Source organism: Oncorhynchus masou, unplaced genomic scaffold, assembly GCF_036934945.1.
Source record: "Oncorhynchus masou masou isolate Uvic2021 unplaced genomic scaffold, UVic_Omas_1.1 unplaced_scaffold_3420, whole genome shotgun sequence".
Classification (NCBI taxonomy): domain Eukaryota; kingdom Metazoa; phylum Chordata; class Actinopteri; order Salmoniformes; family Salmonidae; genus Oncorhynchus; species Oncorhynchus masou.
This window is the reverse complement of record NW_027009830.1, coordinates 21241-35204: the sequence shown is the minus strand read 5'-3', so window position 1 is coordinate 35204 and position 13964 is coordinate 21241. Positions and strand designations below refer to the sequence as shown.

The window sequence follows — 13964 nt, the reverse complement described above, 5'->3', positions numbered from 1 at the left end:
TAACATATAATAACATATAATGTATAATAACATATAATAACATATAATGTATAATAATATATAATGTATGATAACATATAATAACATATAATGTATAATAACATATAATAACATATAATGTATAATAACATATAATGTATAATAACATATAATAACATATAATGTATAATAACATATAATAACATATAATGTATAATAACATATAACAACATATAATGTATAATAACATATAATAACATATACTGTATAATAACATATAATAACATATAATGTATAATAACATATAACAACATATAATGTATAATAACATATAATAACATATTGTGTATAATAACATATAATAACATATAATATATAATAACATATAATAACATATAATGTATAATAACATATAATAACATATAATGTATAATAACATATGATATATAATAACATATAATGTGTGTGAGAAATGGATGAGTATGAATGGGTGTGTGGTGTTTGATACCCTGTCAGATCAGGTCTCTAGACAGAGGACAGGACTGTAATGCACTGGGACTGAGCACTTCACACTACTGCCAACACCACTCACTGTCAGAGAAAGACGGATACAGAGAGAGGACGAGTAAAATGGATGGAATAAAGAAGGAGACCGACAAGGAACACTGAAGAAGTAAGTAAATACTGTACAGTCATTCAGAGAGACAAGGAACACTGAAGAAGTAGAAGTAAATACTGTACAGTCATTCAGAGAGACAAGGGAAGAGAGAGAGAGACAGATCTATATAAACACAGAGAAGAGAAGAGAGAAAGAGAGCGAGAGAGGGCAAGAAAGAGATAAAGAGAGAGCAGAGGTAGGCTTTGCCAGTAGGCACATCATGGCAGCACAGAGTGTGACTCTGACAGGGTGAGGGGGGGGGGGTTGGGTGGCACAGCCAGGCCCCCAGAACACGCCACCAGCTGCCTTATTGCTCACTGACATTTAAACACAAACAACACACACAAATGTACGTACATGGACAGAGATGTGAAGAGATGTCTCCAGCTGCTTTTTTAATGAGTCTCCTCAACTGATTGAGCTGTTTTGTTTTTCTCTCTTTGTGTGTGTGTGTGTGTGTGTATTACTCATGTGTGTGTTCTCTCTCCTCCCCAGACCCCCTGCGAGTGACCCTTTCCCCCAAGAGTCTAAAGACGGGCATCAGCAGTACCCTGTTCTTTACCTGTGCTGTGGAGGGTTCTCCAGAGTACACAGTGGCCTGGTACAGGAACACAGACCCTATAATCCCAGATCAGCACATCTCTATCCAGGGCCCCCACAACGACACCCTGCAGATCACAGCGGCTCAGAAGAGCCACTCTGGGGCCTACCAGTGCTTCGCCTCCCGCAAGGGCCACACTGCCCAGGACTTCTCTATCATACTGCTGGAGGGTAAAAGGATGGGAGAGGGAAGGAGGGATGGGAGGTGGGAGGAGGTGGGGAAGCAGGCAACTTTATTCTTAACATTTATAACTGAAAAGCTGTGAATCTCACTTTTCTTATTCCCCCCCTCTCTCTCTCTCTCTATCTATCTCTCTCTCTCTCTATCTATCTATCTATCTATCTATCTCTCTCTCTCTCTCTCTTTCTCACACTCTCTCTCTCCCTCTTTCTCTTTCTCACTCTCTCTTTCTCACTCTCTCTTTCTCTTTCTCACTCTCGCTTTCTCTCTCTCTCTCTCTTTCTCTTTCTCACTCTCGCTTTCTCCATCTCTCTCTTTCTCTTTCTCACTCTCGCTTCTCTCTCTCTCTCTCTCTCTCTCTCTCTCTCTCTCTCTCTCTTTCTCTTCCTCCCACTCTCTCTCTCTCTTTCTCTCTCTCCCTCTCTCTTTCTCGTTCTCTTTCTCACTCTCACTTTCTCTCTCGCTTTCTCTCTCTCTCGATTTCTCTCTCTCTCTTTCTCCTGTAGATGGTACTCCCGTATCGTGTCGTCCTTCAGTGAGCGCGTGGTCGCCCCTGGGGAGCCTTTCTCCCTGATGTGGGCGCCAAAGGAGCCCCACCCCCTTCCATCACCTGGACGCTGGACTGACAGCCTGTGGTGCGAGACTCCGCCTACAAGACAAGCCAGTACACCCTATCAGATGGCCTGACCGTGTCACATGTCAACGTAAGCAGCCCGGCCATCCGCGACGGGGGAGTGTATCGCTGCGCCGCACGCAACTCGGCCGGTAGCGCCGAGTACCAAGCGCGCATAAACGTAAGAGGTGCCTGTCTACTTTTCAATATACACACACCCCACACCCACACCTATACACACACTAAAACATGCACGTAGTACAGAGACAAGTGGAGATGTGTAGGGAGTTAGATACACGTGCAACACATCCACACATCCAACCCACATGTGTACATGCACTAACACACACTATCAGGGATCAAGGTAAGACCCAGATGCAGACTGTCGAACTAACACGGCTTATTGTAGCAAACAGGTGATGCAGACTGTCCGAAGTAACACTGTTTATTGTAGCAAACAGGTGATGCAGAATGTCCGAAGTAACACTGTTTATTGTAGCAAACAGGTGATGCAGACTGTCCGAAGTAACACTGTTTATTGTAGCAAACAGGTGATGACTGCAAGTAACACTGTTTATTGTAGCAAACAGGTGATGCAGAATGTCCGAAGTAACACTGTTTATTGTAGCAAACAGGTGATGCAGACTGTCCGAAGTAACACTGTTTATTGTAGCAAACAGGTGATGCAGACTGTCCGAAGTAACACTGTTTATTGTAGCAAACAGGTGATGCAGACTGTCGGTAACACTGTTTATTGTAGCAAACAGGTGAAGCAGACTGTCCGAAGTAACACTGTTTATTGTAGCAAACAGGTGATGCAGACTGTCCGAAGTAACACTGTTTATTGTAGCAAACAGGTGATGCAGACCGAAGTAACACTGTTTATTGTAGCAACAGGTGATGCAGACTGTCCGAAGTAACACTGTTTATTGTAGCAAACAGGTGATGCAGACTGTCCGGTAACACTGTTTATTGTAGCAAACAGGTGATGCAGACTGTCCGAAGTAACACTGTTTATTGTAGCAAACAGGTGATGCAGACTGTCCGAAGTAACACTGTTTATTGTAGCAAACAGGTGATGCAGACTGTCCAAGTAACACTGTTTATTGTAGCAAACAGGTGAAGCAGACTGTCCGAAGTAACACTGCTTATTGTAGCAAACAGGCGATGCAGACTGTCCGAAGTAACACTGTTTATTGTAGCAAACAGGTGATGCAGACTGTCAGTAACACTGTTTATTGTAGCAAACAGGTGATGCAGACAAAGTAACACTGTTTATTGTAGCAAACAGGTGATGCAGACTGTCCAGGGTAACACTGTTTATTGTAGCAAACAGGTGATGCAGACTGTCCAGGTAACACTGTTTATTGTAGCAAACAGGTGATGCAGACTGTCAGTACCACTGTTTATTGTAGCAAACAGGTGATGCAGACTGCAAAGAGTTTATTGTAGCAAACAGGCGTGCAGCTGACAGAAGTAACACTGTTTATTTGCGATGCAGGCGAAGATGAAACAGACAAGTCCAAACTGTTTATTGCAGCAAACAGGTGATGCAGACTGTCATAAGTAACACTGTTTAGGGGAAACAGGTGATGCAGACTGTCCGAAGTAACACTGTTTATTGTAGCAAACAGGTGATGGAGACAAGCACAAGTAACACTGTTTATTGTGCAAACAGGTGATGCAGACTGTCCGAGTAACACTGTTTATTGTAGCAAACAGGCGATGCAGACTGTCCGAAGTAACACTGTTTATTGTAGCAAACAGGTGATGCTCTCTCGAAGTAACACTGTTTATTGTAGCAAACAGGTGATGCTGTCTGTCTGTAACACTGTTATTGTAGCAAACAGGTGATGCAGACGAAGTAACACTGTTTATTGTAGCAAACAGGTGATGCAGACTGTCCGAAGTAACACTGTTTATTGTAGCAAACAGGCGATGCAGACTGTCCGAAGTAACACTGTTTATTGTAGTGATGCAGACTGTTAACACTGTTTATTGTAGCAAACAGGGGCAGACAAAGACAGGTCAAGGCATGCAGGGTTCAGAAATCCAGGTAAGGCAGTGGTACCGGACAACAAGCAGGCTCAGGGTCTCTCGGGAACAGGGTCAGGACAGGCAAAGGTCAAAACCAGGAGGACTAGCAAAGAGAGGCTGGGAAACGATAGGAGCTGACAGAGAAAACGCTGAACAAGACAAACTGGCAACAAAAGACTCTGAATGACAAGACAAATGCAACAAAACAGACGTTGAACACATGAATACACAGGGGATAATAGGGAAGATCTGACACCTGGAAGGGGGTGGAGACAAGCACAAGGACAGGTGCAACAGATCGGATAGGCTTAGAGTTCATCTCTTCCAGTCATCCCTCTTCCTTTCTCTCAGTTTCTGTCTGAATGTGTCTCTCTCGCTTTCTATTTCTCTTTCTGTCTGTCTGTCTGTCTGTCTGTCTGTCTGTCTGTCTGTCTGTCTGTGTCTTGCCTAGTGTGTCTGTTTCTGACAGTGTCTCTCTGTCTCTCTAATCGCTAATGCCTGTCTCTGTCTATGTCTGTTCTCACAAGACCTTAGGACATAGGGTAATGTAGTCAAACACCATACATACACACAATCATCACAAATAATTCATAGATATTACAAATATTACCAGTATGATTAGGAGGCATCACTAAACTTTCCCCTGTCCTCCCCTCTACCCCTCAATCTGCCCCAACCACTCTCTCCCCTGTCCTCCTCTCTACCCCTCAATCTGCCCCAACCACTCTCTCCCCCTGTCCTCCCTCTCTACCCCCTCAACCTGCCCCAACCACTCTCTCCCTGTCCTCCCTCTCTATTCAACCTGCCCCAACCACTCTCTCCTGTCCTCCCCTCTCTACCCCTTCAACCTGCCCCAATCACTCTCTCCCCTGTCCTCCTCTCTACCCCTCAACCTGCCCCAACCACTCTCTCCCTGTCCTCCCTACCCCTCAACCTGCCCCAATCACTCTCTCCCCTGTCCTCCCTCTCTACCCCTTCAACCTGCCCCAATCACCTCTCCCTGTCCTCCCTCTCACCCCTCAATCACTCTCTCCCCTGTCCTCCCTCTCTACCCTCAACCTGCCCCAATCACACTGTCTCCCCTCAACCTGCCCCTAACCACTTTCCCCTGTCCTCCCTCACCCCTCAACCTGCCCCAACCACTCTCTCCCTGTCCTCCCTCTCTACCCCTCAACCTGCCCCAGTCCACTTTCCCCTGTCCTCCCCTCTCTACCCCTCAACCTGCCCCAATCACTCTCTCCCCTGTCCTCCCTCTCTACCCTCAACCTGCCCCAACCAACCCCTTCAACCTGCCCCAACCACTGTCTCTACCCCTTCCCTGTCCTGTCCCCCTCTCTACCCCTTCAACCTGCCCCAACCACTCTCTCCCTGTCCTCCCTGTCCTCCCTCTCTACCCCTCAACCTGCCCCAACCACTCTCTCCCTGTCCTCCTCTCTACCCTCAACCTGCCCCAACCACTCTCTCTCCCCTGTCCTCCTCTCTACCCCTTCAACCTGCCCCAATCACTCTCTCCCCTGTCCTCCCTCTCTACCCCTCAACCTGCCCCAACCACTCTCTCCCCCTGTCCTCCTCTCTACCCCTCAACCTGCCCCAACCACTCTCTCCCTGTCCTCCCTCTCTACCCCTCAACCTGCCCCACCACTCTCTCCCTGTCCTCCTCACCCCTCAACCTGCCCCCAACCACCTGTCCCTGTCCTCCTCTCTCTACCCCTCAACCTGCCCCAACCACTCTCTCCCTGTCCCCCAACCACTCTCTCCCCTCAACCTGCCCCAACCACTCCCTCCCCCTGTCCTCCCTCTCTACCCTCAACCTGCCCCACTCCTCTCCCCTGTCCTCCCTCTCTACCCCTTCAACCTGCCCCTGTCCTCCCCCCTCTACCCCTTCAACCTGCCCCAACCACCTCTCTGTCCTCCCTCTCTACTCCTTCAACCTGCCCCAATCACTCTCTCCCCTGTCCTCCCTCTCTACCCCTTCAACCTGCCCCAATCACTCTCTCCCCAACCTTTATCTTCTCTCTCCCCTCCTCCTCTGCTCCCATGTCCTCTCTCTTATCTTCCACCCCATGTCTCTCCCTCCTCTCCTCCTCTCCCCTGTCCTCCCTCTCTTCTCTATGTCTCCAGGTTCTCCTAGGATCAGGGAGATGCGTGACATCACGGCTGTAGCTGGAAGGAACACCTTTATAACCTGTCGTGTGATTGGTTACCCATACTACTCTATCAAGTGGTTTAAGGATGGCATGCTGCTGCCTGACAACCATCGGCAGGTTGTGTATGAGAATGGAACCCTGAGGCTGAGTGATGTGCAGAAGGGCATGGACGAGGGTACCTACCTGTGTAGTGTGCTTATACAGCCACAGACCTCCATCGACCAGACTGTCCACGTCACTGTGAAAGGTAGGGGACTGGACAGGGGTGGGGGACAAGGGTAGGGGCAAAGGTGAAATACAGGTATGGGAAAGGGAGTTGGTATGAAAACTACCAATGACAGGCTGTTCACTACAATGCAGTGGATTTGTTGAAAGTCATCAACGTTTGGGCAAGGTTTCTTCTTAGACGTAACCAGACACTCAGCTCAACAGGGTCTTCACACCATTGTGTTAAAAGCATCTAGCTTTATATGGATGTGTATGTGTGTGTTGAGTGGGTTGTAGAGGTGTGTGTGTGTTGAGTGGGTTGTAGAGATGTGTGTGTGTTGAGTGGGTTGTAGAGATGTGTGTGTTTTGAGTGGGTTGTAGAGGTGTGTGTGTGGGGGGGTAGCTGTAGAGGGATGTGTATGTGTGTGTTGGGGGGGCTGTAGAGGTGTGTGTGTGTGGTGTGTGGGGGGCTGTAGAGGTATGGTGTGTTGAGGGGGCTGTAGAGGTGTGTGTGTGTGTGATGTGTGGGGGCTGTAGAGGTGTGTGTGTGTTGAGTGGGTTGTAGAGATGTGTGTGTTGAGTGGGTTGTAGAGGTGTGTGTGTGTGGGGGTAGCTGTAGAGGGATGTGTATGTGTGTGTTGGGGGGGCTGTAGAGGTGTGTGTGTGTGTGTGGGGGGCTGTGGTATGGTGTGGGGGGGGCTGTAGAGGTGTGTGTGTGTGGTGTGTAGAGGTGTGTGTGTGTGTGGTGTGGGGGGCTGTAGAGGTGTGTGTGTGTTGGGGAGCTGTAGAGTGTGTGTGTGTGGGGGGAGCTGTAGAGGTGTGTGTGTGTTGGGGGGCTGTAGAGGTGTATGTGTGGTGTGTGGTGTGTGGGGGGGGCTGTAGAGGTGTGTGTGTGTGTGTGTGTGTTGGGGGGGCTGTAGAGTGTGTGTGTGGTGTGTGGGGGGGCTGTAGAGGTGTGTGTGTGGTGTTTTGGGGGGCTGTAGAGGGTGTATGTGTGGTGTGTTGTGGGGGCTGTAGAGGTGTGTGTGGTGTGTGGGGGGGCTGTGGTGTGTGGGTGTGTTGGGGGGGCTGTAGAGGTGTGTGTGTGGTGTGTTGGGGGGCTGTAGAGGTTGTGTGGTGTGTGGGGGGCTGTAGAGGTGTGTGGTGGTTGTTGGGGGGCTGTTTGTGTGTGGTGTGTTGGGGGGCTGTAGAGGTGTGTGTGTGGTGTGTTGGGGGGCCTGTAGAGGTGTGTGTGTGGTGTGTTGGGGGGCTGTAGAGGTGTGTGTGTAGTGTGTTGTGGGGCTGTAGAGGTGTGTGTGTGGTGTGTTGGGGGGCTGTATAGGTGTGTGTGTGGTGTGTTGGAGGTTGTAGAGGTGTGTGTGTGGTGTGTTGGGGGGGGCTGTAGAGGTGTGTGTGTGGTGTGTTGGGGGGCTGTAGAGGTGGTGTGTGTGGTGTGTTGGGGGGCTGTAGAGGTGTGCGTGTGTGTGTCCCTGATTTAATTAGATTAATCATAATGAGGCCCAGATTAATCCCCTAGATGTCTCAGCTGTAGCACCCCCCACCCCCCACCCCTCCGCTACCATGGCAACGGCATGACTTCTTCCGCCAGTTGGCCTCTAATCAGAGCTCCTATTATGGGCTATTGGAGATGACAGGGGTGGGCAAGTCAGGGGGCATACTACACTAGCCAACAACAGCCTGCTCTGTGGCCCTCTCTCTACACCCAAGGTGTCCAATCCAGTCCACACACTCTCACACGCTCTCCCTTTCTCTGACCTCTAACCCCTGACTTCTGTAACCTCTGCCCCCAGTGCCGCCCTGATCCAGCCCTTTGACATCCCTTCCACGTCGGTGTGGAAAGCTGATGTACATCGCCTGCGTGGTGTCGTCAGGGTGACATGCCCATCCGCATCACCTGGCACAAAGATGGGCAGCTTATCGTACCTGGCTCCGCCTCCGGCGTTGGCATAGAGACCAAGGAGTTCATGAGCTCCCTGCAGATCTCCAAGGTGACCCTGAAGCACAACGGCAACTACACCTGCATTGCTAGCAACGCCGCGGCAACCGTCAGCTGGGAGAGACAACTGATCGTCACCGGTGAGAGAGGGAGGAGGGAAGAGATGGGAGGAGGGGAAGAGATGGGAGGAGGGGAAGAGATGGGAGGAGGGGAAGAGATGGGAGGAGGGGAAGAGATGGGAGGAGGGGAAGAGATGGGAGGAGGGGAAGAGATGGGAGGAGGGGAAGAGATGGGAGGAGGGGAAGAGATGGGAGGAGGGAAGAGATGGGAGGGGGGAGGGGAAGAGATGAAGAGATGGGAGGGGGAAGAGATGGGAGGAGGGAAGAGATGGGAGGAGGGGAAGAGATGGGAGGAGGGGGAAGAGATGGGAGGAGGGGAAGAGATGGGAGGAGGGGAAGAGATGGGAGGAGGGGGAAGAGATGGGAGGAGGGGAAGAGATGGGAGGAGGGGAAGAGATGGGAGGAGGGGAAGAGATGGGAGGAGGGGAAGAGATGGGAGGAGGGGAAGAGATGGGAGGAGGGAAGAGATGGGAGGAGGGGAAGAGATGGGAGGAGGGGAAAGGATGGGAGGAGGGGAAGAGATGGGAGGAGGGGAAGAGATGGGAGGAGGGGAAGAGATGGGAGGAGGAAGAGATGGGAGGATGGGGGAAGAGATGGGAGGAGGGAAGAGATGGGAGGAGGGGAAGGATGGGAGGAGGGGAGAGGGATGGGAGGAGGGGAAGAGATGGGAGGAGGGGAAGAGATGGGAGGAGGGGAAGAGATGGGAGGAGGGGAAGAGATGGGAGGAGGGGAAGAGATGGGAGGAGGGGAAGAGATGGGAGGAGGGGAAAGAGATGGGAGGAGGGGAAGAGATGGGAGGAGGGGGAAGAGATGGGAGGAGGGGGAAGAGATGGGAGGAGGGGAAGGGAAGGATGGGGGAGGAGGGGAAGAGATGGGAGGAGGGGAAGAGATGGGAGGAGGGGAAGAGATGGGAGGAGGGGAAGAGATGGGAGGAGGGAAGAGATGGGAGGAGGAAGGATGGGAGGAGGGGAAGGGATGGGAGGAGGGGGAAGAGATGGGAGGAGGGGAAGAGATGGGAGGAGGGGAAGAGATGGGAGGAGGGGAAGAGATGGGAGGAGGGAAGAGATGGGAGGAGGGAAGAGATGGGAGGAGGGGAAAGGATGGAGGAGGGGAAGAGATGGGAGGAGGAAGAGATGGGAGGAGGGGAAGAGATGGGAGGAGGGGAAAGGATGGGAGGAGGGGAAGAGATGGGAGGAGGGGAAGAGATGGGAGGAGGGGAAGAGATGGGAGGAGGGGAAGGGATGGGAGGAGGGGAAGAGATGGGAGGAGGGGAAGAGATGGGAGGAGGGGGAAGAGATGGGAGGAGGGGGAAAGGATGGGAGGAGGAGGGGAAGAGATGGGAGGAGGGGAAGAGATGGGAGGAGGGAAGAGATGGGAGGAGGGGAAAGGATGGGAGGAGGGGAAGAGATGGGAGGAGGGGAAGAGATGGGAGGAGGGGAAGAGATGGGAGGAGGGGAAAGGATGTGAGGAGGGAAGAGATGGGAGGAGGAAGAGATGGGAGGAGGGGAAGAGATGGGAGGAGGGGAAGGATGGGAGGAGGGGAAGAGATGGGAGGAGGAAGAGATGGGAGGAGGGGAAGGATGGGAGGAGGGAAGGGATGGGAGGAGGGGAAGAGATGGGAGGAGGGGAAGAGATGGGAGGAGGGGAAGAGATGGGAGGAGGGGAAGAGATGGGAGGAGATGGGAGGATGTGAGGGGAGGGGAAGGGATGGGAGGAGGGGAAGAGATGGGAGGAGGGGAAGAGATGGGAGGAGGGGAAGAGATGGGAGGAGGGAAAGAGATGGGAGGAGGGGAAAGAGATGGGAGGGGGAAGAGATGGGAGGAGGGGAAGAATGGGAGGAGGGGAAAGGATGTGAGGAGGGGAAGAGATGGGAGGAGGGGAAGAGATGGGAGGAGGGGAAGTGATGGGAGGAGGGGAAGAGATGTGAGGAGGGGAAGAGATGGGAGGAGGGGAAGAGATGGGAGGAGGGGAAGGATGGGAGGAGGGGAAGAGATGGGAGGAGAGGAAGGATGTGGGAGGGGAAGAGATGGGAGGAGGGGAAGAGATGGGAGGGGGGAAAGATGGGATGGGAGGATGGAGGAGGAAGAGATGGGAGGAGGGGAAGAGATGGGAGGAGGGGAAGGATGGGAGAGGGGAAGGGATGGGAGGAGGGGGAAGAGATGGGAGGAGGGGAAGAGATGGGAGGAGGGAAGAGATGGGAGGAAGGGGGAAAGAGGATTGAGGAGGGGAAGAGATGGGAGAGGGGAAGAGGATGGGAGGAGGGGAAGAGATGGGAGGAGGGGAAAGGATGGGAGGAGGGAAGAGATGGGAGGAGGGGAAGAGATGGGAAGAGGGGGAAAAGGATGGGAGGAGGGGAAGAGATGGGAGGAGGGGAAGAGATGGGAGGAGGGGAAAGGATGTGAGGAGGGGAAGGGATGGGAGGAGGGGAAGAGATGGGAGGAGGGGAAGAGATGGGAGGAGGGGAAGAGATGGGAGGAGGGGAAGAGATGGGAGGAGGGGAAGAGATGGGAGGAGGGGAAGAGATGGGAGGAGGGGAAGTGATGGGGAGGAGGGGAAGAGATGGGAGGAGGGGGAAGAGGATGGGAGGGAGGGGAAGTGATGGGAGGAGGGGAAGAGATGGGAGGAGGGGAAGAGATGGGAGGAGGGGAAAGGATGTGAGGAGGGGAAGAGATGGGAGGAGGGGAAGAGATGGGAGGAGGGGAAGTGATGGGAGGAGGGAAGGATGGGAGGAGGGAAGAGATGGGAGGAGGGGAAGAGATGGGAGGAGGGGGAAGAGATGGGAGGAGGGGAAGTGATGGGAGGAGGGAAGAGATGGGAGGAGGGGAAGAGATGGGAGGAGGGGAAGAGATGGGAGGAGGGGGAAGAGATGGAGGAGGGAAGAGATGGGAGGAGGGAAGAGATGGGAGGAGGGAAGAGATGGGAGGAGGGGAAGTGATGGGAGGAGGGGGAAGAGATGGGAGGAGGGGGAAGAGATGGGAGGAGGAAGAGATGGGAGGAGGGGAAGAGATGGGAGGAGGGGAAGAGATGGGAGGAGGGGAAGAGATGGGAGGAGGGGAAGAGATGGGAGGAGGGGAAGAGATGGGAGGAGGGGAAGAGATGGGAGGGGAAGAGATGGGAGGAGGGGAAGAGATGGGAGGAGGGAAAGGATGTGAGGAGGGAAAGAGATGGGAGGAGGGGAAGAGATGGGAGGAGGGAAGAGATGGGAGGAGGGGAAGAGATGGGAGGAGGGAAAGGATGTGAGGGAGGGGGAAGAGATGGGAGGAGGGGAAGAGATGGGAGGAGGGGAAGAGATGGGAGGAGGGGAAGAGATGGGAGGAGGGAAGAGATGGGAGGAGGGGAAGAGATGGGAGGAGGGGAAGAGATGGGAGGAGGGGGAAGAGATGGGAGGAGGGGAAGAGATGGGAGGAGGGGAAGAGATGGGAGGAGGGGAAGAGATGGGAGGAGGGAAAGAGATGGGAGGAGGGGAAGAGATGGGAGGAGGGAAGAGATGGGAGGAGGGGAAGAGATGGGAGGGGGGGAAGAGATGGGAGGAGGGGAAGAGATGGGAGGAGGGGAAGGATGGGAGGAGGGGGAAGAGATGGGAGGAGGGGGAAGAGATGGGAGGAGGGGAAGAGATGGGAGGAGGGGAAGAGATGGGAGGAGGGGGAAGAGATGGGAGGAGGGAAGAGATGGGAGGGGGAAGAGATGGGAGGAGGGGAAGAGATGGGAGGAGGGGAAGAGATGGGGGAGGGAAGAGATGGGAGGAGGAAAGGATGGGAGGAGGGGGAAGAGATGGGAGGAGGTGGAAGAGATGGGAGGAGGGGAAGAGATGGGAGGAGGGGAAGAGATGGGAGGAGGGGAAGAGATGGGAGGAGGGGAAGAGATGGGAGGAGGGGAAGAGATGGGAGGAGGGAAAGGATGGGAGGAGGAAAGGATGGGAGGGGAGGGGAAGAGATGGGAGGAGGGGAAGAGATGGGAGGAGGGGAAGAGATGGGAGGATGGGAGGAGGGGAAGAGATGGGAGGAGGGGAAGGATGGGAGGAGGGGAAGGGATGGGAGGAGGGGAAGGATGGGAGGAGGGAAGAGATGGGAGGAGGGAAGAGATGGGAGGAGGGGGAAGAGATGGGAGGAGGGGAAGAGATGGGAGGAGGAAGAGATGGGAGGAGGGGAAGAGATGGGAGGAGGGGAAGAGATGGGAGGAGGGGAAAGGATGTGAGGAGGGGAAGGGATGGGAGGGAGGGGAAGAGATGGAGGAGGGGAAGAGATGGGAGGAGGGAAGGATGGGAGGAGGGGAAGAGATGGGAGGAGGGGAAGAGATGGGAGGAGGGGAAGAGATGGGAGGAGGGGAAGAGATGGGAGGAGGGGAAAGGATGGGAGGAGGGGAAGGATGGGAGGAGGGGAAGAGATGGGAGGAGGGGAGAGATGGGAGGAGGGGAGAGATGGGAGAGGGGAAGAGATGGGAGGAGGGGAAGAGATGGGAGGAGGGGAAGAGATGGGAGGAGGGGAAGAGATGGGAGGAGGGGAAGAGATGGGAGGAGGGGAAGGGGAAGAGATGGGAAGAGATGGGAGGAGGGGAAGAGATGGGAGGAGGGGAAGAGATGGGAGGAGGGGAAGAGATGGGAGGAGGGGGAAGAGATGGGAGGAGGGGAAGAGATGGGAGGAGGGGAAGAGATGGGAGGAGGGGGAAGAGAGGGGAAGAGATGGGAGGAGGGGAAGAGATGGGAGGAGGGGAAGAGAGGGGAGGAGGGGAAGAGATGGGAAGAGATGGGAAGAGATGGGAGGAGGGGAAGAGATGGGAGGAGGGGAAGAGATGGGAGGAGGGGGAAGAGATGGGAGGAGGGGAAGAGATGGGAGGAGGGGAAAGGATGGGAGGAGGGAAGATGGGAGGAGGGGAAGAGATGGGAGGAGGGGAAGAGATGGGAGGAGGGGAAGGGATGGGAGGAGGGAAAAGGAGGGGGGAAGAGATGGGAAGAGATGGGAGGAGGGGAAGGGATGGGAGGAGGGGAAGAGATGGGAGGAGGGGAAGAGATGGGAAGAGGGGGAAGTGATGGGAGGAGAGGAAGAGATGGGAAGAGGGGAAGTGATGGGGAGGGGGAAGAGATGGGAGGGGGAAGAGATGGGAGGAGGGAAGAGATGGGGGAGGGGGGGATGGGAGGGGAAGGGATGGGAGGAGGGAAAGGATGTGAGGGGGAAGAGATGGGAAGGGAAGAGGGGAAAAGGGATGGGAGGAGGGGAAGGGATGGGAGGGAAGAGATGGGAAGAAGAGATGGGAGGGGAAGAGATGGGAAGAGGGGAGTGATTGGAGGAGGGGAAGAGATGGGAGGAGGGGAAGAGATGGGAGGAGGGGAAGAGATGGGAGGAGGGGAAGAGATGGGAAGAGGTGAAGTGATGGGAGGAGGGGAAGGGATGGGAGGAGGGGAAGAGATGGGAGGAGGGGAAGAGATGGGAAGAGGGGAAGTGATGGGAGGAGGGAAGAGATGGGAAGAGGAAGTGATGGGAGGAGGGGAAG

The 13964-nt window shown here is 53.9% G+C and overlaps 1 pseudogene; it reads left to right on the top strand.

Moving 5' to 3' along the window:
- Positions 1–1132: 1132 nt before the first annotated feature.
- The window catches only part of LOC135534451 (cell adhesion molecule DSCAML1-like), a 28222-nt pseudogene continuing 15390 nt past the window's right edge, over positions 1133–13964 (top strand).